This window comes from Phoca vitulina, unplaced genomic scaffold (genome assembly GCF_004348235.1).
Source record: "Phoca vitulina isolate PV1807 unplaced genomic scaffold, GSC_HSeal_1.0 scaffold19, whole genome shotgun sequence".
NCBI classification, from domain to species: domain Eukaryota; kingdom Metazoa; phylum Chordata; class Mammalia; order Carnivora; family Phocidae; genus Phoca; species Phoca vitulina.
Window position 1 is genome coordinate 20,906,196 of NW_022589722.1, and position 22,663 is coordinate 20,928,858.

General features: G+C 43.8%; 1 protein-coding gene across 3 annotated transcripts in view; it reads right to left on the reverse strand.

Annotated features, from left to right (window-relative positions):
- The window catches only part of SYN3 (synapsin III), a 443,568-nt gene extending 440,782 nt beyond the window's left edge, over nt 1-2,786 (reverse strand). For all 3 annotated transcript variants that reach the window (XM_032416359.1, XM_032416355.1, XM_032416357.1), the window contains exon 1: nt 2,656-2,786. The gene's annotated coding sequence lies outside the window, so the exon portion shown is untranslated. The remainder of the gene's footprint in view (nt 1-2,655) is intronic.
- Nucleotides 2,787-22,663: the final 19,877 nt, after the last annotated feature.

Genomic DNA, 22,663 nt, shown 5'->3' on the forward strand with positions numbered 1-22,663 from the left:
GTGCTAATCACTGTGCTGGGATCTTGGGATAAAGCAGTATGTGACCTCCTGAAGCCTCCAGTCTAATGGGGAGGACCACCAACTAGGAAATAAATAAAATGAATGAACAAGTACTATGATAGGAGAGTAAAAGGGAGGGGACCTGCCTTACAAAGGATGGTCCAAGAGGCCTTTCTGAGGAAGTTATACTAAAACTGAAGGATGAGAAAGTCAATTGGGAAAAGGGCCTATTACTCTCTATCACTTCTTGGCTATGCAATGGGATGTTCTATTCTTCAGTGTTGGCTCCTGAAGAAATCAAAGCATTAATGTCTGTCTCTCCCCTGACAGACTCCACTGTATTCCCAGCACCTAGGACAGCACCCTGCCATTTAGGAACCACTCAATGCACACTGCTGAATTAATAACTGGTAAATAAATGAATTAATTAATCAAACCACCAATGAAATCACTTCATAGAGTGTAACAAATCATATTGTTTTGATTGCTGCTGTTGTTATGGCCATTATTTTATGGCAAAAGGACACATACTCTGTTGGGTTTTGGAAAAGACTGGGTTGACTATAAAACAAGGATAAAATTACCCGACTCAGAATATTACTAGACAACTAGGAGACAATGCATACAGATAATAGGCACTCAGTAACAGGAAGTGGTAGTTATTGTGGCTATTATTATTAAAATTCCTTTCCTCTAAAAAGCCTATTTACCCAACTCTAACTTTCCAACCCACTTTCAGACGCAGTCAAGAAGTTTGAAGGCGAGAGAAATGAATGCTTTTTAAATGTCTGTTCTGCATCAGATGCAGTGCCAACCAGTTTCTGTCAGGTTATGACATTTACTTCCCAAGGCCTTCCTGCAGAGGTGGCTCTATGATACAGCTCTCAATCCCCCTCCAAGACCAAGGCACTCCTTTCTACCATGTGCCCTGCTGCCACGAATGTTGGCTGAGTCCCTCTTCAGGAACTGTCTTGCTGAAGGGACAACCGAAGTTATGCACCCCCTGCATCTACTGGCTGGTCAACATGGGACTTCAAAGCCTTGGTCCCCATGCCTCAGGGGATCAACTGAGGCGTCTTTTGCACTACATCACAGGTCCACTTCTCCCTCTGCCCAATCCTGTTTTCCTGACTCCTCACCCCCTTGGACAGTGAGACCACTCCCCCAAAGTCCCCCTATACACAAACCTCAGAATCTCTGAGTGAACCTGACCTAATAAAGGTAGTTATGCTATTTCTTTTTAAATCAGAAAACTGAAATTCAGAAAGGTTGATTACATCCCCCAGGCACATAGCTAAAGTGACTTTCTGATCTGACTCCCCAGTGACACCTAGCTTTTTACTACAGCCTCTAAGAGCTGAGACTGTGCCTCTGTAAGACAGAAAGAGAAGGGGAGAGGTACCCTTCCCAATCCTCCAGGGTCCATCCCTGAGGACAAGATTGAGTTCAAAGCCTCCAGAAACAATATAAAAATGGCCCGCAGGTTGCAGAAGCAAGTGTCACGTGGGCAACATCTCCTGGCCCAAGTCCATGCCCAGAGGCCAGGGAGCAAGGCTTCTGGGCAGTTGGGGCTGCCTTCCGGAACCAGAGTATTCACAGCCAAGTCTGAACAGCAACTACAACTTATCAGCTCTCTTCTGCTCCAGTCTCCATCCATTTTGCACAGAGCTACCAGAGTGACCTGGTCACTGGTCAGAATTCCTCCACTGCACTCCGTCCCAGGACAAAATTCGAGATAGTCTAAGGCTGCATTTTAAGGCCTGAGCGTGGTTTAGCCCCCTGCCATGCCGACAGCCCATTTCCTACCGACAGTAAGCCCTGGTCCTATGTGATCACCTGATGGGATACTGGGCTTTTTCAGCTTCCTTACCCTGGCACAAGAAAATCTATCTGGAACTCCCGCTAACCCACCAGCCCTCCCCCTGCACCCCCTCCCCGCAGCTCTCAGCGGGGCTAACCCTCCGATTCCTACAGTCCTCACTCAGCGGTCACCTTCGCCCCGAAGCCCTCCTGGCTCCCTCACTCCTGCTCTCCACCTCGCGTCCCCTGTACTACAGTGTTCGGTAACTGTTCCTCCTACTGTCCTTCTTGGCCCCCAAAGCTCCTCCAAAGCCCGTCTTCGTGCACCAGGGCTCAGCACTGTGCCTGGCACACAACGGGGATAACCGAGTAAATGCTGAATAGATACACGGGGCGCGGTATCCAGGGCCAGTCTCCGCTCCGAGCTCGGCCAGGGAGCCGCTCGGAGATCTCCTCCCGCGCCTCAGGACGGCTGGAAATAGGAAATGGTGTGACAAATCTGACCCCCAGCCCCAGGCCAACAGGTCCTGAGGCGTCTGAAGACCTGGGCCGAGCGGAGGTCCGGCCGGGAGCCACCCGCGCCCCAGGCATTTCCCGCGCGCCGACCTGTCCGTCGCAGGGTCGGGCCCGGGCCGGGCTGCGGCAGCCTGTGGAGGGAGCGTGGCGCGGCGGCTCGTCGCCTCCCTCCCGGGCCCTCCGCGCGCCCGCATCCCACGGGCACAGGGCCGGCGCGCCGGGGACGCGGCCGGGCGCGAGGACGCCACCGGCAGCGCCGTCTGAGGGGCCGAGGGCGGGAGGGGGCTCCCAGTTTCCGGAATCCCCACAAAGTGTACTTCGAGGCGGCGCTCCGCTTACCGTGCGAGCCGCCAGGAAAGCGGCGCCCGGGGCGGGGTGGTTGCCTCGGCCGCGGCGCCCGTCTGCGGATGCACTCCGGGTCCGCGAGCTCAGCCTCCGCACCCGACCGCGCTCGAGCGTCTCCTCTCTGCCGCCTGGCCTCCCCGCCGCGCCGAGCCGCCCCATTGGCTCGGGCAGCCAGGCCCCGCCCCTCAGAGGCCCCGCCCCTTGGCCCCGCCCCTGCCCCTGTGGCCCCGCCCCCGCCCCTCCCCCCACCGCGCTCCTCTGCTCTCCACGCGGGAAAGTTGCTCCCAGACTCTGAGCTCTCCCCCGGCCCAGGCAGCCGAGTGCGGTGATCATGCTCGATCCCAAGAGCGTCTCGACGCCCCTTGGGGAGTGCGAAGAGTGCGGCGTCCCTAGAAGCCAGCTTTGAGAAAGGCACCTGACCTCCCAGGACCTCAGGAGGCGCCTCAGAGAAACCCGGCCGCACCGTCGTGGCGTGTCTCAGGTAGTGTGGTGGGCACTCAGGGCCGGGGTGCAACAGGAACAAGACGAAGTCTGTCGCCCTCCTGTAGTTTGCGTGGGGTCGGGGTGGGGGCAGGTTAAATGCAGAGAAACAAAGAAGATAATGTCGGATTGTTCTGAGAGGGAAAGGTGATTTTAAGTAAGGAACGGGGTCGGGGACGCTATGAATAGAATGGTTTCCTGCGGCCACTTGGGGAGGTGATAACTGATCTGAGAGTTGAAAGTTAGAAGGGATTCCACGGCTGGAGGAAGAGCATGGCCGGCAGGGGGCACCAGATGCACCGTGGCTCTGCGGCCAGAACCGGAGACCAGGCAGGCCCAGAGCGCAGAGCAAGGGCAAGGTGCGCCAGGCTGGAGAGGTGGCCGGTGCCGAATTCCCCAGAACCCGGTGGGCCACCCTAAAGAGCTTCGGTTTGTTATAAGGACAAAAATAAGCCCCTGAAGAGTTTTAGGGGAGGGGGCGCTATGGCATGTTGAAAACACCCCTCTTGCTGTTGTGTGGGGAATAGATTTTGGAAGAGAAAGAATGACAAAGGGAGACCAGTTAGGAGGTGTCTTAGTCCGCTCCCGCTATCATAACAAGATACCATAGACTGGTTGGCTTAAACAACAGAAATTTATTTCCTCATAGTTCTAGAGGTGAAGATCAAGGTGCGAGCGGGGTCTGTTTCTGATGAGAGCTCCCTTCCTGGCTTGTAAATGGCTGCCTTCTCCCTGTGTCCTCACGTGGCGGGGAGAAAGAAAGAGAGCAAGTCCTGTCGTGTCTCTTCTTATAAGGACACTAACCCTGTCATGAGGTCCCCACCCTCATGACGTCATCCAAATCTAGTTACCCCTCCCCCAAAGGCTCCATCTCCAACTATCATCCCACTGTGGGTTAGAGCTTCAACATATAAATGGGGGGAGTATAGTTCAGTGTATAACACAGGAGGATACTGCAAACCCAGGGAAAAGATGACGGTGACTTAGACCAAGGTGGTGACAGCAGAGACGGGGAGAGTAGACCAGTTGAAATACATTTTTAGAGTATCACGGAAAGGCTTGATGATGAACTGGATTTAGGGAATGAGGAAAACAGATGAACAAAGATTGACTCCCAGGTGTTCAGCTCGAGCCATCCATGGGATAATGGTGCTATTACCCACATGGGGAAGACTAGGAAGGAACAGGTTGGAGGCAGAAGGAAATTTAAAGCTCCATCGTGAACATTCTAGAGACCCATGAGGCAACTTACAACAACAACAGTGCCAGGTTTTCTTCAAATTGTTTTTCATATATTAACCAAATGTATATATAATTCTCATATATTCTGAGATCTGAGTCTGGGGCTAGAGATGTGCCCCGGGGAGTGTTCTGATGTGGAGCAGTACGAGACCACCTAGTGTGAGACACGAGGAGAGCCAAGGACTGAGCCCTTGGAAGTTTGTCTTCCAACATCTCTGCTTACTGCATGACCCTTAGGAAGGGACCTCAGTCAATAGGAGGGAGTGACCCAACTTCAGTAACTAAGGCAGTAAGACTAGCTCAGGAATCACAAACTTAGGGGACAGGCAATAATGTAGCAAGTGAAGTTGGCAGGGTGTGATAGAACAGGGAGGGGTGGAGACTGAGGCATACTGAGGTGTGTACACCTGCCTTAGGGGGCAGCTTGTTACTCAGCAACAACTCATTTTTGCCATATAGCAGTAGGGACCTTGAGTTGCCAGATGATCTGATTTTTATTAAAGGGTCAGAAATTCAGATTATGTTAAATCTCCAGGTTTTTACAAGTTGGCAATTAATTTTAAAAAAATTTTAAAGGACTGTGTGAGGCAAGAATTTTGAGCAAAATCAAACCCATGTACAGGCAGGATTTGCCCCTTTGGCTGCTACTTTCCACCTCTGGATTAGGCAATACCTCAGATCCTTCCTGAGTTTCTGTTCAGACCCAGATAATGACAGTAGTGGACATAAGAGGATCAAGGAAATCTCAACTCAGAAACCCAGCATAGTCTTTGATGGCATTTGGCCTGTCTCTGCCTCTACCCACCTGGCATATCCTTTTTAAGCCTCTGTTTCCCTACTTGTGAAATGAGGTCAGAGCAGAGCTCCCCTAAGACGCCTCCCAACTCTAAGATTTGGACTTATATGTAGTTTTCAAAAAAAACCATTGGCTTTCAAATATGCACAGGAGAGTTGCTTGGAGAAAAATGGAAAGGGTGTTCTTGTCTGAGTCTATAGATTCAAAAAGCTTCACTAATATCAGTTTCAAGGAAAGAAAGGAGGAAACAGGGAGTAGGATAGAAGTGTAGATGAAACACCAGGCAAATTATGGCATGGAAAATAATTTTTTATTGCACTATGAATAAGAAAAGAAAAGGCAGTTAGATGCAGAAGTGCTTAATGGTTTCTATTGAAAATTCAATGTATCATAGCCAGTTTTCTATATTTATCACCAAGGTTTTTGCAGTAATGAGATTCTCCCATCATGTATTGGAGGTCAGCTGCATCCCAGCATTATTTATTCTTATGTGCTGAGCTTATGTAATAAAAAGAGTCTGAAAACAGATAATGACTCTCCATAGTCAGTCCCTTTGTCCCCACCTGAGATATTGTTGAAAGCTGGAGAAACAGCTTATGACTTTATAAATTGCTGGGTTTTGTGTAAGAGAGTGAATGTGGGGTTGGAAACCAGAAGACTTGACACACAGTCATTGAACAACCTCTCTGAACCTTCTTCTTCTGTGAAATGAGAGCTGGACCAAAGATGGCTTCCTGGAAGATATTTGTATTTATACCTCCACATCTCTTTGGGGGAGTTTTTCATTGTGTGGGGACCTGACAATTCCCAAGGCTAGATCCTTCCACAATTTGCTTTCTCCCGGTCCCCAAAAATACTTGGGGTAGGGATGGCACCTAAGTTGGGCCAATTAGATGCTCACTCCTGGGACTTTGTCTCTCCAGAATGTAACAAGGATGGAAAGAGATTGGCCGTGAGATTGAGCAGACTGATGATGGCAGCAGCATCGGCATCCTAAAGAGGCTGGACCAGTGGTTGCTGCTTGGTCATGAATCTTGTTGGCCAACCTCCAGATTCCTTTGATTTCTGCCTTTTTCCCAAGCTTGATCCGTCATGCCATCCCATCCCCCATCCAATTTTATTTTATGAATGTTCTATCTCTGCTAAATCCCCTTCTTGTGTTAGCAACCTATGTTATTTCTCTCGCTTTTAACCAAGAATGCTGATGGGTCCAGGAAGGAAAGAAACATATTGCATCATAGGATCCTTTCTTTGGGGAACAATTCAGCTCAGAAATTTGCATACATATGGATGCACCCACAGTGACAGGTGTACACATTGTCTCACTACTCAGTAAGAAATCCAACCCCACAGGATGATGGTGGTGGTGGTTTAAAAAGATAATTTATTTTTGATAAGAACCCAGATCTGCTATTTTTATCCGATCTAAAAAAAAAGCAAGCAAGTCCTTACAATAACAAAACAACTGTACAAATAAGCCCCCTTATATGTAAATTTTGTAGTTTGCGAAGTCCCTCATTTCATATGCCCTCCTGTGAGGTAGGCAGATAAGCTAGTATTCGTTAGAGTAATAATGCTATCACTTATTGAATACGTTTTGTGTACCAGGCACTGTGCTAAGTGCTTTAGGACCAACAACCCTGTTAAGGAGATACTATCTCCATTTCATAGGGGAAGAAACAGACTTGCACAAAGTCACTTAGCACATAGTTGAGGTGAGAACTCAAAACCCTGGCTGAAAATGAAGGCCATTGTGTGTGTGTGCCTTTAACGCACACAGCTTGGTATCGTGTAACATAGCTAGTGAGTCACAGAGCTACAGCTGGGACCCAGGTCCCAAGTCCAGAAAGTTCCACTCTATTCAGCTGTGGCTTGTTCATGCTTGTCAACAAGGGCAGAATTAATTTTGTTATCCATTCATGGTGAGATTTTTTTTTAAATATTTTATTTATTTATGTTAGAGAGAGTGTGTGTGCCCATGCACACGGACGTCCATGAGCAGGGGGAGGGGCAAAGGGAGATGCAGAGAGAATCCCAAGCAGACTGCAGCACTGAGTGGGAGCCCACGGCGGGGCTGGATCTCATGACCCTTAGATCATGACCTGAACCAAAACCTAGAGTTGGACACTTAACCAACTGTACCACCCAGGTGCCCCATGGCGAAATTTGTAAGATGACAAGAAAGATCTTTCAGTGTTTCCTCCTCTCTACCTATCATGGTGCCTAAAATCTACACAAAGATGAATTGCTATAATTAAAGATTGATTGGGGGTGCAAAATGCAAATAAGCCTGTGAAAGTTAAAATGCAAAGTCTTATCACCATGTAGTAGTAAAAGGGCTCTGGAATCTATCCAAAGAGGGTTGATGTAGTCATCATTTCACTAGGTATATGCAATTAATCATGTTGTATGCCTTAAATAAATACAATTTTTATTTTAAAGTAAATTAATTAAAAAGCATAAAAATACATTTGACTTATAAAAAATAAGAAAGGTAAAAGTGAGAGAATTTTTCAATTTCACCTGTTTTTTATTTGGATTAAAAAAGGTCTTAGGAAGATGGGGAGGTGAGGTATAGAATAAAAGAAAATCTGAAAATATTAGTTTACTCCCTGACATGAGGCAATTCATTTCATCTCTGAGCCCTAGTAAAATGAGGGGAGTGTTTCGAAGGTCCTAACATCTACAGTTCTTTTCTAGAACCCCTAGGTGAAGGCTCAGAGGGGGCATGGCATGGTCTGGAGCTGAGACGAATTCTGAGCTAAAGATTTTGAGTGGTTTTATCGTTGCTTGTTTGTAACACAGAGCATTTTTTGCTGACATTGCAAAAGATTGTCATGGCAACCAGAAAAATAAGTTTCCAAATCCTTGGAGTCCCCCTTAAGGGGAGGCAGATGTCAGTGGGTGTTCCTTTGTAATTAAGGGTGCTTGAAGGTTTTAGCTGATCAGTCACTTTCAAGGTAATGGTCTAATACATCTGCCTTCACGACTCACTGGGACACAGCTGTATTGAGGCAGAAAGAAGACCAGCTCCGGTGGGATGGGCCATGAAAACACCTAGGCAGCAGTCCGCACCGCTGGTGTATATTTTGGTATATTTTCTCACCAGTAGGTATGTATTTTGTCAGCCTCCCAGGTGACATCATTGTATAGTCAAGGTTGAGCACGGCTGAGCTGATTTTGAGTCCCAGACCCATAGCTTCCTGTCTGGCTGTGAGGTCCTGGCCTAGCTTCTTCAGTTCTCCAAGCTTTGGGTGCTTCAGCTGTAAAATAAGTTAATATAATCAGCTTTGCAGGACTGTTGTGAAGCTTAACCATGAAAGTGCCTGGCCATTACCATAACTTCAATAGTAGTTGCATTTGACTTAGGACCAGCATGGGGTTGGGAAACCCACTTTTTCGGGGGGATTAAAATCTCCTTGCTGTCCATTTCCACCACTTTGAGTGTCTGGAGTCTGTCCGCACAGGGACACAACAAAGAAGCTACCCCTTCTGTGTAATTTTCCTTCCTTCCTAAACCCCAAATAATAATGACTGCATAGGTTGACCTCTATATAGACCCCCATCATTTCAGCCAAGCTCAGTCACGAGAGGAATAGCCAGGCAAGATGGAAAATGGATTTTTTTTTCCTTCAACATCATGGAGAGCCAATAACTGTATGTGTTGAGAACATGAAAGTTGGAACTAGACTGTGTTTGAATCCTTGCTCTGCTACTTCTTAGATTTTGACTCTGGGCAAGCTGTTTGCCTAGGCTCCTTATCTACACAAAGAGAGTGATTAATTTACCTTCAGGAGTTGCATGATGGTAAAATCTATTAAAACATATAAACTTAAGGCAGTGCCTGGCGCATAATAAGTGCTCTTCAAGTGTTCCCCATTTTTTTTGCATTGAAATTATCAAATCCAAGATTTCCCCAAAAAGAACCACCTAAATCTCATCATTTAGAGCTCAGGCAATGAGCAGATCCCTTGATCCCTGGGTTATGAGGGAGTGTGACCCAGAGGTGTGGAACCTAACATTTAGCACCACTGGCTTCTATCTTATTTGTCCCAAACTACAAGTATTTTATTGGACCATGGGTTTTACAACAGCATCAACCAAGTCTGGCATCTGCCTCTGTTCCCTACCCTCTTGGGGCCAGCTACAAAGACAGTAAAGTGTGTCCCTTTTGCCGCTTCCTTTTTCACTTTCTTCTCTTTCCTCTGACCCCTAGAGATTATGGGCTGACTGTGGCATTCCACCTAGGCCCACCTTCCCCGGCAGGTACCCATATTGCAGGCAGGCCTCTGGAAGAATAATAAGGATCATGGTGATTGTCATCATCATTGTGGCAGCTGCCGAGGAGGCACTGTGCTAAGCATTCTGCAGTCATATGCTTATTGAATTATCCCAACAACTCTGAGAGATAAGCATATACACGATTCCCACTTTATAGATTATGAAAACTGAGGCCTACAGTGGTAAATGAACTTGCTAAGATCACATATCTCATACATAAGGGATCAGGGACGTAAGCACATAATTCAGTGCCCTTTGCAAGCATGCCCTTCAGCTGGCTCCACTGCACTGGGGGATGGGGTTCCCTCTCCTGACTTTTGAGCTCCTGGGAGAAGAGTGGAGTTTAATTTCCAGAGGCAGACAATTGCTTTCTCCAGAATGATCTCCATCCAGACATCAGAGAAATGACCATCATATTAAGTGAGAGGATACGTGCAAAAGCACCGCTTGGTCTCAAAACTGCTGTGTAAGAGTTAGTATCATTTTCAACACCTTCACATAGTGGCTCGTAAGTATTTGTTGAAAGAATGCATGCTTATGGCTTTTCCTTTCAAAGAAGGAAGGAAATGATGACAAAAGTTGGCCTTGGCATTACTAGAGACCAGTATTCAAATTCCAGTTTTATCATTTAAATGGCGTGTGACCCTAAACAATAACAATAATGATAAAAATTGTGCACATATGCACCAGCATCTGGGCTAGTGCTTCAGCCTCTATTATCTTCCTTAGTTCTTTCAGTGACACTGTGAGATAGGTGTTAATATCCCCGATTTACAGATGGAGAAACTAAGGCTCAGAGAAGCTAAGAAACTAACTCAAAGTTGCACAGTTTGTAAGTGGCAAAGCCAGGAATTGAACCCAGGTCTACATTATTTCAGAAACATTGCTCTTAACTTTTTTAAAGGTTTCCCTATCTGTTGAACTTCAGTTCATGGGGATCAATTCCAGAGTGATCATGGGGATCAATTCCAATTTGTATGACCTGCCCAGTAATCCAGAACCTGGATTGAAAGGCAGGATGGAACACAGGAAAGAGTAGTCTTTTACATGGAAGAGAGCAGAAGGAGATCTTTTATTATCGATACTAAAACACACTTCTGTGCTTGTGATTTTTGTGATAGAGTCACTTCCTTATGGGCAGATAGGATTGTGCATAAGGATTTTTGCCACCTCCAGATTCCCCATTAAGCTGCTGTATCAGCATTAGATGAAAAGCCCATTCCAGACAGGTGGAGTTATGAAATTTGCAAGGTGCTGCTCTGGCTGTGGCCACGGCTCCTAGTGTGAATATCTCTGCTCATTCATTCACTTCTCCTTTGGGAACTGGCAAGTCTCCATCACTGTGTTACCAGGCAACCAAAACAGCACCTGCATTGGGAGGTGAGCAAACCAATCAGGACAGTCAGGGGAGGAGCTTTACCTGGTTGGCCTCAGTGATGGAAAGAGAGCTCTCTGGGTTCACTCAGGAAATCCGAAACCTCCCATTTTAGAGAGCTAAATGAGGACGTGGTTGTGGGGGGGATGAAGTCTTCAAGGTCACACAGCAACTCAAAGGCAAAATCAGGAGGATAAGGCAGATCTGATCCCTAACTGAGTGTCCCATTCCTTGTACTTCATTGCCATCATTTTAAAAAATCATGTGTGGGGCACTGTTGATGTATTAGGCGCTCTGCTTGGTGGTGGGGGGCGGGGGATGCAGAAAGCATGTAGACCATTCCTCATTCAGTCATCTAGTGGTTATTTATTATGCTTCCATATTTGGGGCAGTATAACATGGTGGTTAAGGGCACAGGTCCCCACAGTCAGATGGGGCACAAAAGTCAGCTCAGGCACTTACCATTTATGGGAGAATTCAGGTTACTTAACCTTCCTGTGCTTTAAGTTTTCTCGAATAAAATGGTGCTAAGGACGAGATAAAAGAAATAACTTATTGTGTTGTTATGCCAGTCCAAAGGAAGGTTCCACCAGTGTTGGTCATCCTTGGTAATCACATGTGGGGCACTTGAGCTTGGACTCTGGAACCAGGCTGCCTGAGTTCAAGTCTTGTCTCTGTCTTACAACTCACTACATGATCATTGCCAGGTCAGTTAAAATTTCTATGCTTTAGTTTGCTTATCTCTAGATGAGTATAATAAAAGAACCTCATAGGCTTTTTATGGAGCTAAATTAATTTCATATACATAAAGTATTTAGAAGAGTTTCTGGCACATGAGAAGTGCTCTGTAAATTTTAACTAATATGATTCATCAACAAATATTTATTGAGCTCTTAGGATGTGCCAGGTACTGTCCTAGGAGCTGGGAGATATAAAAATGAACAAAATACACAAGTGTCTCTCAACCTTCATAGAACTATGGTTATTATTACATTCATAATCATGTCTGTTTGCTTCTCGATTCCTGCAGCTTAAAGGCAGGAACAAGTGTTTTGTTCCCAGTTGTATTTCCTGTGCCTGGCACAGGGCCTGACAAATAAAATAGTACATGTTCAATAAATATTTGTTTAATGAATGCCAGGCACTGATATAGGACAGTGATTCTCAGCTAGGGATGGTTTTGTTCCCCCAGGAAATATTGGCCAATGTCTGGAGACATCTTTGGTTCTTGCATCTTGTGGTGGGCAGGGGTGGTTAAGGTGATGGTAGGGCTACTGGCATCTAGTGGGCTGCTGCTAAACATCCTACCATGCACATGACAGCCTCTCACAACAAAGCCTTATCTAGTCCCAATGTCAAGTGTGCTGAGGTTGAGAAACTCTAGTGTAGCAGAGCAGAGATAAAGCCTCATAAAGACTCCTTCCCTCCACAAGCTCATGGTCTAGCAGGACCATGATAATATGGCTCACAGAGTGCTGTGTGGGAATTGTGAAAGAGTACTCTGAGCACATACAGAAGAAGCACCTGAACAGCAGAAGCTTCTGGTGGAGCTGATGTCTGGGCTGACTTTTCAAGGACATGTATCATCTTCAGGCAATTTCTGTGTGTGTTGGAGGATGTTCCAATGCTTGAAGAATGTGTGTGTGTGTGTTGGGGGGCAGGCAACGTGAGCAAAGGCTGGGAAGTAAGAAGGAGTTTGGTTTTGTTAAGGTGCAAGAACTGGAGTGGGAAGCAGAGGCTTGGGTAGGAGATCACAGGGGACCCTATGACGCATAATACGAACGTTGGGCAGGTTGTGATCAACCAGAATTTTCCAAAGTCTGTTCTCTAAGCGCTAATTATTTAAGATGTGCCCCCAAAGTGCCACAGTCAAATAAGAATGAGAAGATGCTGAATACTACTCCTACTCCTCCTCCTCCCCCCCCTTTTACTTACCTCCCCCCATCCTCCCTTTTGGAGATTTACAAAGCTCGTTGGTATCATATAGTTTCTGACAAATCTTGCATTAAAGAAACTTGATTCATTTTGTTTAATTTATCCCAGAGTCTTCCACAGTTATTTGACCATGGAAACTTTTTTTCTAGACATCTATCTGCAAGGAACCTCTAGACCCTCTTTGGGAAGAGGAGTCATAGGAGCAATATCATGGCTGGATCAGGATTATCTCCCTGGCTCCTGTGTGGGGTGGATTCAGAAGGTAAGCAATGTCTATGTATATTGTTTAAACACTTGTCATGTTGATGTGACTTAGTGACCCCTGGCCTGTCTCCCCGCCCCCCAGACTCGATATAGGGAGCATAGTTATTAATCATTGTGTCCTAGTGCCTAGCTCAGCTTGGCAGAAAGTAAGCACTTACTGCATTTTTTTGAATGAATGGATATTGTTTTTGAATGAATGGATATTGTACTAGACACTGGGGCTGAGCAAGTCAGATGCTGTTCCTGTTCTCAGGCAGTTAGACTAGTGAGCATGAGTGAGTGCCATAAATAAGACAGACAGCAGCAAGGATCACAAATGGGGTGGGGCCTGGGAATCTGTATTTTAAACTAGTTCCTTGGCTACTTCTGATGTCCAGGGGCTGGTATTTGAGAAGCAATCACAGTCAATCACAGAAGTCAATCACAGATAATGTGTCTTTAATCTGCCAACTGACATCAAGGCCCCAACCTTCATACCCTGGCTGTTCCTGACTCTCGCCACTTGGGGCCTTGAAGCCCCTGGTCTCACTGCGCCTGAGCCACCACCCCACCTTTCTCAATCCTGCTAGAATCCTCTGAATTGAGCTTGGAGTGCTACGGGGCCTTTATAGCACAAATCCTAATGGGAACCATCTCTGCTTAGTACTGAGTGAGATGGTTGCTTCTTGTTCCCACCTCTCAGCACTCCTCCCCAATGCTCATGACTCCCTCATTCATTCCTGAGTCTACAAGATTGTCTCTCAAGAGCTGCTTGAAGACAGCTATGTGGCAAAGCCCATTTATGTTTTGCTGTGGGTTGTGTATACCCTAAAGCTCTGTTTTGTGTTTGGTGTGAAATTAAAAAGAAGGATAATGAGGATGGGGGAGGAGGGGAAGAAGGAGGAGGAAGAGGATGGGGAGAGGAAGGGAAGAAGGAGGAGGAGAGGAGAAGGAGGAAAAGAAGATCACATGGTCGTTTAAGAGAGGTTATGAGATTTTTCTTCATTTTGTCCTGAAGAGAGTTTACTATGGAAATGAAAAAAAAAAAGTCCCTAATTGACTAGTTTGTGACAAGTGGAATCATTGCCTTAATGGTCTGGTTAGAAAGGGAATAGTTGTGATTGCCTCAACTGGCAGTTCTGAAATTCTGGCATGTGAATAAGCTTCACCAGAATTAAGTGAGAAGCTTGGGAAAGAGTCATGCCCAGGCCTTATCTGAGATGTCCTGAATCTGGGTCTCCACAGGTAAAGTGAGGGAATGTGTACTTCTAAAGTTAGTCCCTGGAGATTCTGATGTGTAGTCTGACTGGCTGGTGCTGGGCCAACATTTAGTGGGTGAAGGACCACTTCCCAGCCTGGCACAACCTCATCCTCTCAGGAAGCCCATTCTGACTCTCTCTCTCTGTCCCAGCTCTAAGTCCCAGCCCAGTGCCACACACCCCAGACCACAGCGCATAGCCCCAAATCCTTTTTCATCAATTCTTGGGCCCTGCTCATGCCAAGGGAGACTGTTTCCAGTGCTGGCTGTCAAACACTGGTTTAGGAAACCCCAGGGCTGGTTCCCGTTCCAGCTGCACTCCCTGTGAGTCCCCAGCACAGACATTTCTGAACAATTTTTCTTGCAGCTGTCTCAAGAGATACACGTTTCCTATTCTTAGATTTGTTAATTTCCCTGATGATGTGAGCATCATGTCAGCTCCCATCCAATTTAAACAGGTCATCTATTGACTGGCTTTTCTTCCCCATAGGGATTAGAGGTGGTAGTGAAATGCCTCCTACATCTGCTCAAGAAAAGATTGAGGATTTTGTTTTATTCCCTTTAAACTTTATTCCCAAAGTGTAAATAAAACTTGTTCATATTTTCTCATTTTCCTTCACCAACAATTCTTTAGAAGAGCAAAATGGTTTGCCTTTGATAAAATAAAGGGGCTTGTGTGTCCCAATCCATGTCTTTAGTGAATGGGAGTGAAGTTCTATACATCAGTGTGCATGTGCATAACCCTGATTACTGGACCCTGGGTCAGTCTCTAAATAAAGTCCTATTTGTAAAAGTCCAATCTAGCATTCAAAAGGAATTTTAAAGGAATTTTAAACTCCCCTTGGCCCTCTTGAAGACCAATAAAAGGAGTCCATGTTACAACTTAGAACGACTCTAAAATCCCCTTTAATCCTCTCTGTTCTGTCCCACCCCCATGGGTGCTACAGAACCCATCCTCATGAAATCCCTCAGACTCCAACACTCCAAACCTGCAGCTTTTATTGTTGTGTTTTCTCTTTTCCTTTCTTTTGGATCTCCAGGCCTGTCTGTCCATTCACATTCTTCCTATTCTTCTGACCTTGTGTCATAAAACCCTCATAACTGGAATAGCAGGCCAAAACTTTACCAATTGCTGAATAAATAAGAAAAATTGTCTTAATGGGGGTGACATAGAGGATATGGAGGCTGGGAACACGGACACACTAATAAATCTTATGTCCTTCATGTGTGTATTTGGGGGTATCATCTGCACTACAGATCACAGTCCTGTAGACAGCCACTGTAATAATATTCCTATGGTATTCCTATAATCCTCTCACAGTAGCATGAGGGCATTCAGACCGCCTGTCTGAACTAACTAGAAGTTTCCTTCCTACATCTCTCTCTCCTTCTCATGGTAAGTTCTTCCAAGTCCATTATCTCCTCATTCTAGTGATTCCTATTATGTTTCTATGCTCTGGACTCATGTCAGCAGGAAGTCATGGCAAGCTGGCTGAAGCAACAGATGTCTAGGTTAACATTTGTAAATGTTAGGAGAAGAGCACAAAGCTTTGTTTCATGCCTTCTTCGCTTTTCTTTATAGCCTGGTTCTCCTACTCTTTTACTTAGACCCTTCTCCACTTCTCCTTTACTTCCACAGAATTCACTCTTTCATTCATCATTGAGATGTAGAGTAAAATATCTTTGATTTAACACCCCCCATAATCATGATCACAGTTATCATCAGCTGTGCAAAGAATGGCCTTAAGAAAAATAGATAAATGAAAAATAAGATTTGGTTTCATAATAAGCAGATCTACAGAGGAGTAAAGATCCTCTGTCTTTAGTCTTCTGTCTGGGAAGTAAATAAAGGGGGTACCGACCTGAAGAGCCTGGCCTACTGTATGTCTGGTTGGTATGTTCTCTATATTGTGACATTTATTGAGTCCTTCTTATGTGTCAGATACTGTTCTCAGTGCTTTATACCTATTAGCATTTTTAATCTCATAACATCCTCATGAGATGGTTTTGATATTATCCCCAATTTACTGATGAGTAAATCCAGGCTCAGAGAGATTAAGAAACATCCAAAGTCACTCAGTTTGTGAGTGGTAGAATCAGAATTTAAGCAAAATCACTGCTAGAGCCTGCACTATTATCCACCTTTTAATCCAAGTAACTAGCTGGATGCTTTTATTATTATTATTATTATTATTTTTAAAAGATTTTATTTTTAAGTAATCTCTATACCCAATGTGGGGCTCAGACTCACAACCCTCAAATCAAGAATTGCATGCTGTACCAGCTGAACCAGCCAGGTGCACCTAGCTGGATTCTTTACCAATATATAGTGATAACTATATTCCAGCGAAGTAATTATTTTTTTTGTAGCCTGAAGAAGTAAAAGTTGGGGAAGAAGGGAGGTGTAGTAGCTATTCTGTGCTAGAGATGAGGTTTGAGGCCAGTTCTTACTTCAAATCTCATGGCTTTTTAACATTTGGGTAGCTGAAGAAATTTATTGGCAGTAACAAGGAAAATCCTTATGCCAGTCTTCAGGGGGATTTCCTTCATTCTTTTTCTTAAAAAACTGTATGTCAGCCCCCTTAGGTGAGTCAGTCACCTGTGCCCATTTCCTCTGCTTCTGCTTGCCACTGTTTTATAATTTGTGTTGGCAAATTATCTCATTATTCCTCACAGGGCCCCAGTGAGGAATCACAAGTCAAACAGTCCTCATTATACAGAAGAGGTGACCGGGACTCAGAGGACTTCAGTAACTTTCCATGATTACATGCTAGGACTTGAGTAATTGTTGAAAGGATCTCGGAGGAGAAAGATTTAGGGTGATCCTTATTTATAGCAATAGGAACTCCTTGAAGAGCTTGGCACTGACTATTATAATAAATGTAGTCTTGAGTGATTAAATCTATAATTCTATATTCCTTCACAGAATCACATTCTTTTCCCTTTCAGCCTCTCATAGCCGCTTTAATGGAATGAGATTAGTGAAGCACAGCAAATGGAAAGTTTTTCTTTCATGAGCTCTGGGAACTATCCACCTAAAATGTATCTTCCAGACAAGATGATGTCATCCAGATTAGACATGTCCTTAGAAACTGATAACACACTTACTGGGAGTGAGTCACCTTCCTTTGGGACGTCAGAATTAGGCAGCATCCAATCTAATAAACATGGATAGGCCAGAAAGAATTCTAATGTACTCAATGATGTCAAAGAAATGCAGTGTCTGAGGCAGGGTCAGTAGTAACTTGGATCTGTTTTTCCTCTAATGAACCTTGAAACTTCTTTCCACCCATGCTTTCAAATATATTAGGAAGTATACAGGGAATAGGAAATAATAGATAACAATATTAGGAAATGAATCTTCCTAACTGACTGTAAAAGGATTCCTCTGGAGCTTAAACCAGAGTACTTGACTTCTTCCTCAATTCCTATTTAAGGAATTGTCACCGTATGCCACGTTCATGTCACTGAATATACACACATTTCTGCTTGGTGATGACAGCACACTTGAGATTAATTGTAACTAGACTAGTTCTAGGAACTTAGTTCTTGGCTTCCCATGTATAGCCTTGTGGATGCACATTTCCCTTTCTGTTCCAGGGACTTGTGTTTGGTAAATCTAGGATTCTTCCTCAGATCTTTCTGTGTGTATGTGTGTGTGTGTGTGTGTGTGTGTGTGTGCTGAAGTATCAAATCTTCATGAATTCTGAGAGGAAAACTTCATGTATCTTCCTAATGCTTATAGTCGTTGTCTGCTGTCCCTGGTGCTGAATTGTACAAGACATTAGGTTTCCAAAGGTGGATACTTCCAGCTGGTAGGGGAAAGGTAAAAGAAACAAAACCAAATGTTTAGACTTCATAAAGAGCTATATACCTGGAAAATAGTATTTATCCCTATGAACAAAATGAACATGGACAAGCTTAAAAGAAACAGTTCATCTATAGAAATATGTATTAAATATATTAAATATTGGTGAAGGAAAGACCCTGTGTCTCTCATTGTTTAGTAATATATCCCAAAGTGGGTTGGTACTTAGCCCAGAGTAGATTCTCAGTGAATATTTTTTGAGTGAATGGTGAATACATTCAGGCAAGTGCTCAAAAGAAGTGAATATAGAGTTAATGCTTAGGAGATTTAGAAGAGCTCTAAAATCAGACTGTCAGGGTTCACACCCTGGTGTGCTACTCACTAGCTGTGTGACCCTGGACAAGTCATTTCACCTCCAACTGATAAGATTACCTCAAAGAGTTATTATGAGGATCAAAAGAGTTAACATACAAAAACTGCCCAAAACTGAACCTGCAACATTGAAAGTGCTATGCATTATTATTATTATACTTTTTCTTTCCATGCCTTTTGTTAAGGATATTTATGAATAATATATTCAAGATGCATAATAATGATTAAAATTTATTGGGAGGTTATTATGTAAGAGACATGTTAATTTACTAATTCCTTACAACAGTATCACAATCTAGGTGCTGCTATTATATCTCCATTATAAAGTGAGGAATCTCATAGACAGAGAGTCTAGGTAACTTCCCAGGGTCACATAGAGTTTTAAAACTAAGATTTGGGGGTGCCAGGGTGGCTCAGTCAGTTAAGTGTCTGACTCTTGGTTTTGGCTCAGGTTATGATCTCAGGGTCCTGGGATCAAGCCCCTCGTCAGGCTCCATGCTCAGCATGGAGTCTGCTTGAGTTTCTCTCCCTTTGCCCCTCCCCCTGCTCACTCTCTCTCTCTAAAATAAATAAATAAATCTTAAAAAAAAATAAAACTAAGATTTGAACCTAGACTATCTAGATCCAAAATCTGGACCCTTAAACACAACACTTCACCATTCCTCAATATTTTTGATTCCCCAAGTTGGTGATATGGAGATCAGTCTGGTCTTAGAAGCAGCATTTTCTGTAGATGAGAAGGTGGTGGCTCAAAGAGAGTTTGCAGGCTCAAAGAGGATTTTTACATTGAAAATCTTCCTTCAATATTGAGCTATAATAGCCGTACAGAAAACATGATGAATTTCCAACATTTCTATCTTTTTCCTTGAGGGGATAGGAAGGGAAGGGGTAATTTTTCCATTCCTTTTCCAGTAATCACAGTTAGCATGTAGATCCTAAACACATGCTGTGTATATTTTAACTGTGAATATTGACACAGAGATAAGGACATGTTATGCTTTTCAGTTTACTGTCTTCACCTCTAATCCAGTTATTAAAATAATTTTAATGATCATTTTGTGTTTATTGGGTTAATAGTCTAAACTTGAATACTGAACATTCTTCACCTGAAATTCCTCATACACTCTGAATATAATAAATTGTTGTTCATGTCCAATCAGGATGGATGTGCTTATACACCATTGTTTTGTTTCCATTTCTTTTCAAAGCCAGGCTTCTTTTCAGAGATATCTGAATTGTATGTACTATTTTCAATTTGCAGTAAGAGACTGGCATATAAAAGAAATAATGAAAGCTACATTATTATGGTCCCAGAAGATAACTGGTAATGGTATAATCAATTTTCTCAGGGTTATTTTTTCCCCCCATTTTTGACTGCTCAACCTCCATCCATCTGAATGGGAAAATGTTAAGCATGTGCTGATTGCTGTTGGGCATGCACTAAATTACTAGAGTACAGCAGCTTTACTGATAGATTGGCTTACCCTCTTAGTCTGCCAAGAGGTCATCATTTAGCCTTATTCGTCTGAGCTATTTTCTCATTAGTCAGTGACAGGCATAGCTAGAATGCACCTTCAGTGTGAAATGTACCAGGATGCTCAAGCAGAAGGAACTAACATTTATTGAGCATACATTCATTAACTTACCATGTTCTAGGACCCAGGCTAAGTTCTTTGCTACATCATTTCATTTAATCCATGCAGTGACCCATGGAGGTTTGTACTATTATTATCCCCATTGTATAGATGCACAAACTGAGGCACAAAAAAAATAAACAAAAATTCCCTTGGTCATACCTGTGAGTTATGAAAATTGATGGCTGATATTTGAAGCTAAGCAGTCTGACTCCAGAGTCTGTGTTCGTATGTCTACTGTCTTCTATGTACTCATGGTTTTCAAATCTTTGCACATCAATTCAGTAACAATAAATTAGCCTTTATTTTGTGCCAGGTACTGTGTCAGATACCAAGGATGCTAAGATTATTAAGATGTAGTCTCTGCCCCTAAGGCACTCATGGCTTAGTGTGAAATTTGTTGTAATAAAGGCAGAGAGGGTCACAGAAGAGAAAATGACAGCCTCAAAGGGGAGGATGGGAGAAGTCAGGACAAGCTCTGCAGTGAGATGATCCTGGATGTAAGTTTTAAAAATTCAGAGGAAACAGCACAGGCAAAGGCAGGAAAGTGTGAGACAGATGAGAGTACCCCATGGTGATTGGAAGCACAGACCCTGGACCCCAACTGCTTGGATTTGAATCCTGGCTCTACTTCGTGACTTGTGGCAAGCTCCTTAGCTTCTTTGTGCCTCAGTTTCTCATTCATACAATGAGGATGGTAAAAGTAATAACTCCTTGATAGTGCAGTGAGGATTAAATGGGTTAAGGTACACAAATCACTCGAGCAGGGCCTGGCATATTTACTAAAAGCACACCATGGTAGCTAGTTATCACTCTTATTACCCACAACCTTTATTATTTTTGATGCCTATTAATTCCTCATTGTTGTATTAGAGATCATACGGACTAGACTGGACCACACACTATCATTTTCTTTCAAGCTTGTCCCAGCTTTCCAGAAGCATTGACACAGTTACCGAACCCAGTTTCCTCACAAAACGGATTGGCAAGAGGTGGCCTTATCTTTCTTTCAAACCTTGAACTGTCTCTTCTGCTGAGAATATCCCAGCCAACTAGTGTTGCCTGGAAATTTTCCCTCAAGGCACAATTTCACTCTGGGCCCTGAGGAAAGAAGGAAAGGAAACGATGGAAAGGATGTTCTGCTGAGGGAGAAACCCACAGCAATGGGTCACTGCCCTTCTCCCCAAACTGAAATCATTGGCCAGGGTGACCCTGCTCTTGCATGTGCTCAGGAACTTGTCTTCAGGAGCAGTCATCCTCCCACTGCTGGGTTTCTTAGAACCAGAGGCACCTGGCAGGTGTGGGCAAGACTTCTGCTTATCCTTTCCCTTCTCCCTCTCAAGTGTTTTTTTGTAGATTGTGGAATAACAACATGTAGTGAAAATCACATTATAATCCTAGTCAGAAAACCCGAGTTCCCGTCCTAGGTTCAACCTTAACTGAGTAATCATAATAAGCACTTATGTAGTACTTACCATGTGCCAAACACTGTTCTACACATGATACTTTCATCAACTCATTTAATCCACAAGAGCTCAGTGATTTGGTATATATATTAGTCAGGCTAAGCTAGGCTATGCTGTGATAACAAATAAATCTCAGTGGTTTGTTTCTAACTCACACTGTATGTTCATTGTAGGTCCATGGGAATTCTGTTCCACGCTATGTTTACCCCAGGATCGGGGCTAATAAAGAAATCTCCATCTGGAACGTTTCACATTTCATATCAGGGAAAAGAAAAGGGCAGATCACACATCAACGCTTAAAAACTTCCATGTAGAAATGACAGTTACTCAATTCACAATTCATGGCCATACCTAACTTCAAGTGGGCATGGAAGAGATGTCTTAGTATATGCCTGAAAGAAGAGAACCAGAATGTTGATGAACAGCTCTAAGGCTACCATAATACACTATTATTATCAGCATTTTACAGATGAGAAAATGGAAGAACGGAGAGGTTAAGTGAGTTGCTCAAAGTTACCAGTTTTTAAGTGGCAAAGCTGGGATTTCAACTCTAGTGGTCAACTCCAGAGACTGCTCTTATTAACTGTGCATAGACCTTTTCCAAGGCACTGAATCTGTCTAAATTTGTTTCTTCATCTGTAAAAATGGGGGAAAAAGATTTCTTCCATATCTCACAAGGATACACTCAGAAGTCATCCATCCAGGCATCCATCCATCCATCCATTCTTGCAGTAATTGCATGCTCAGTATGTGCCAATTATTGTTCTAATTGCTGTGAATCAGAGGTGAATAAAACTAAGTTCCTGTGTTTGTGGAGGGTACATTTCTCTACACCCTATGAGGCATTGGGTAAGGAATAAAATAAATAAGGGAATGAACAAGATAAGGATAAAGGCTCTGAAGCCAATAAAATGTAATGATACTGATATGGTCTGGATTGTGTCCCTCTAAAATTCATATAGTGAAGCCCTAACCCACAATGTGATAGTATTTGATGATGGGGCCTTTGGGAAATAATTAGGTTTAGATGAAGTTATGAGGGTGGGTCTTTCATGATGGGATTAGTGGCTTTATAAGAAGAGGAAAAGAGAGATTACTCTTTCCTCACCGTG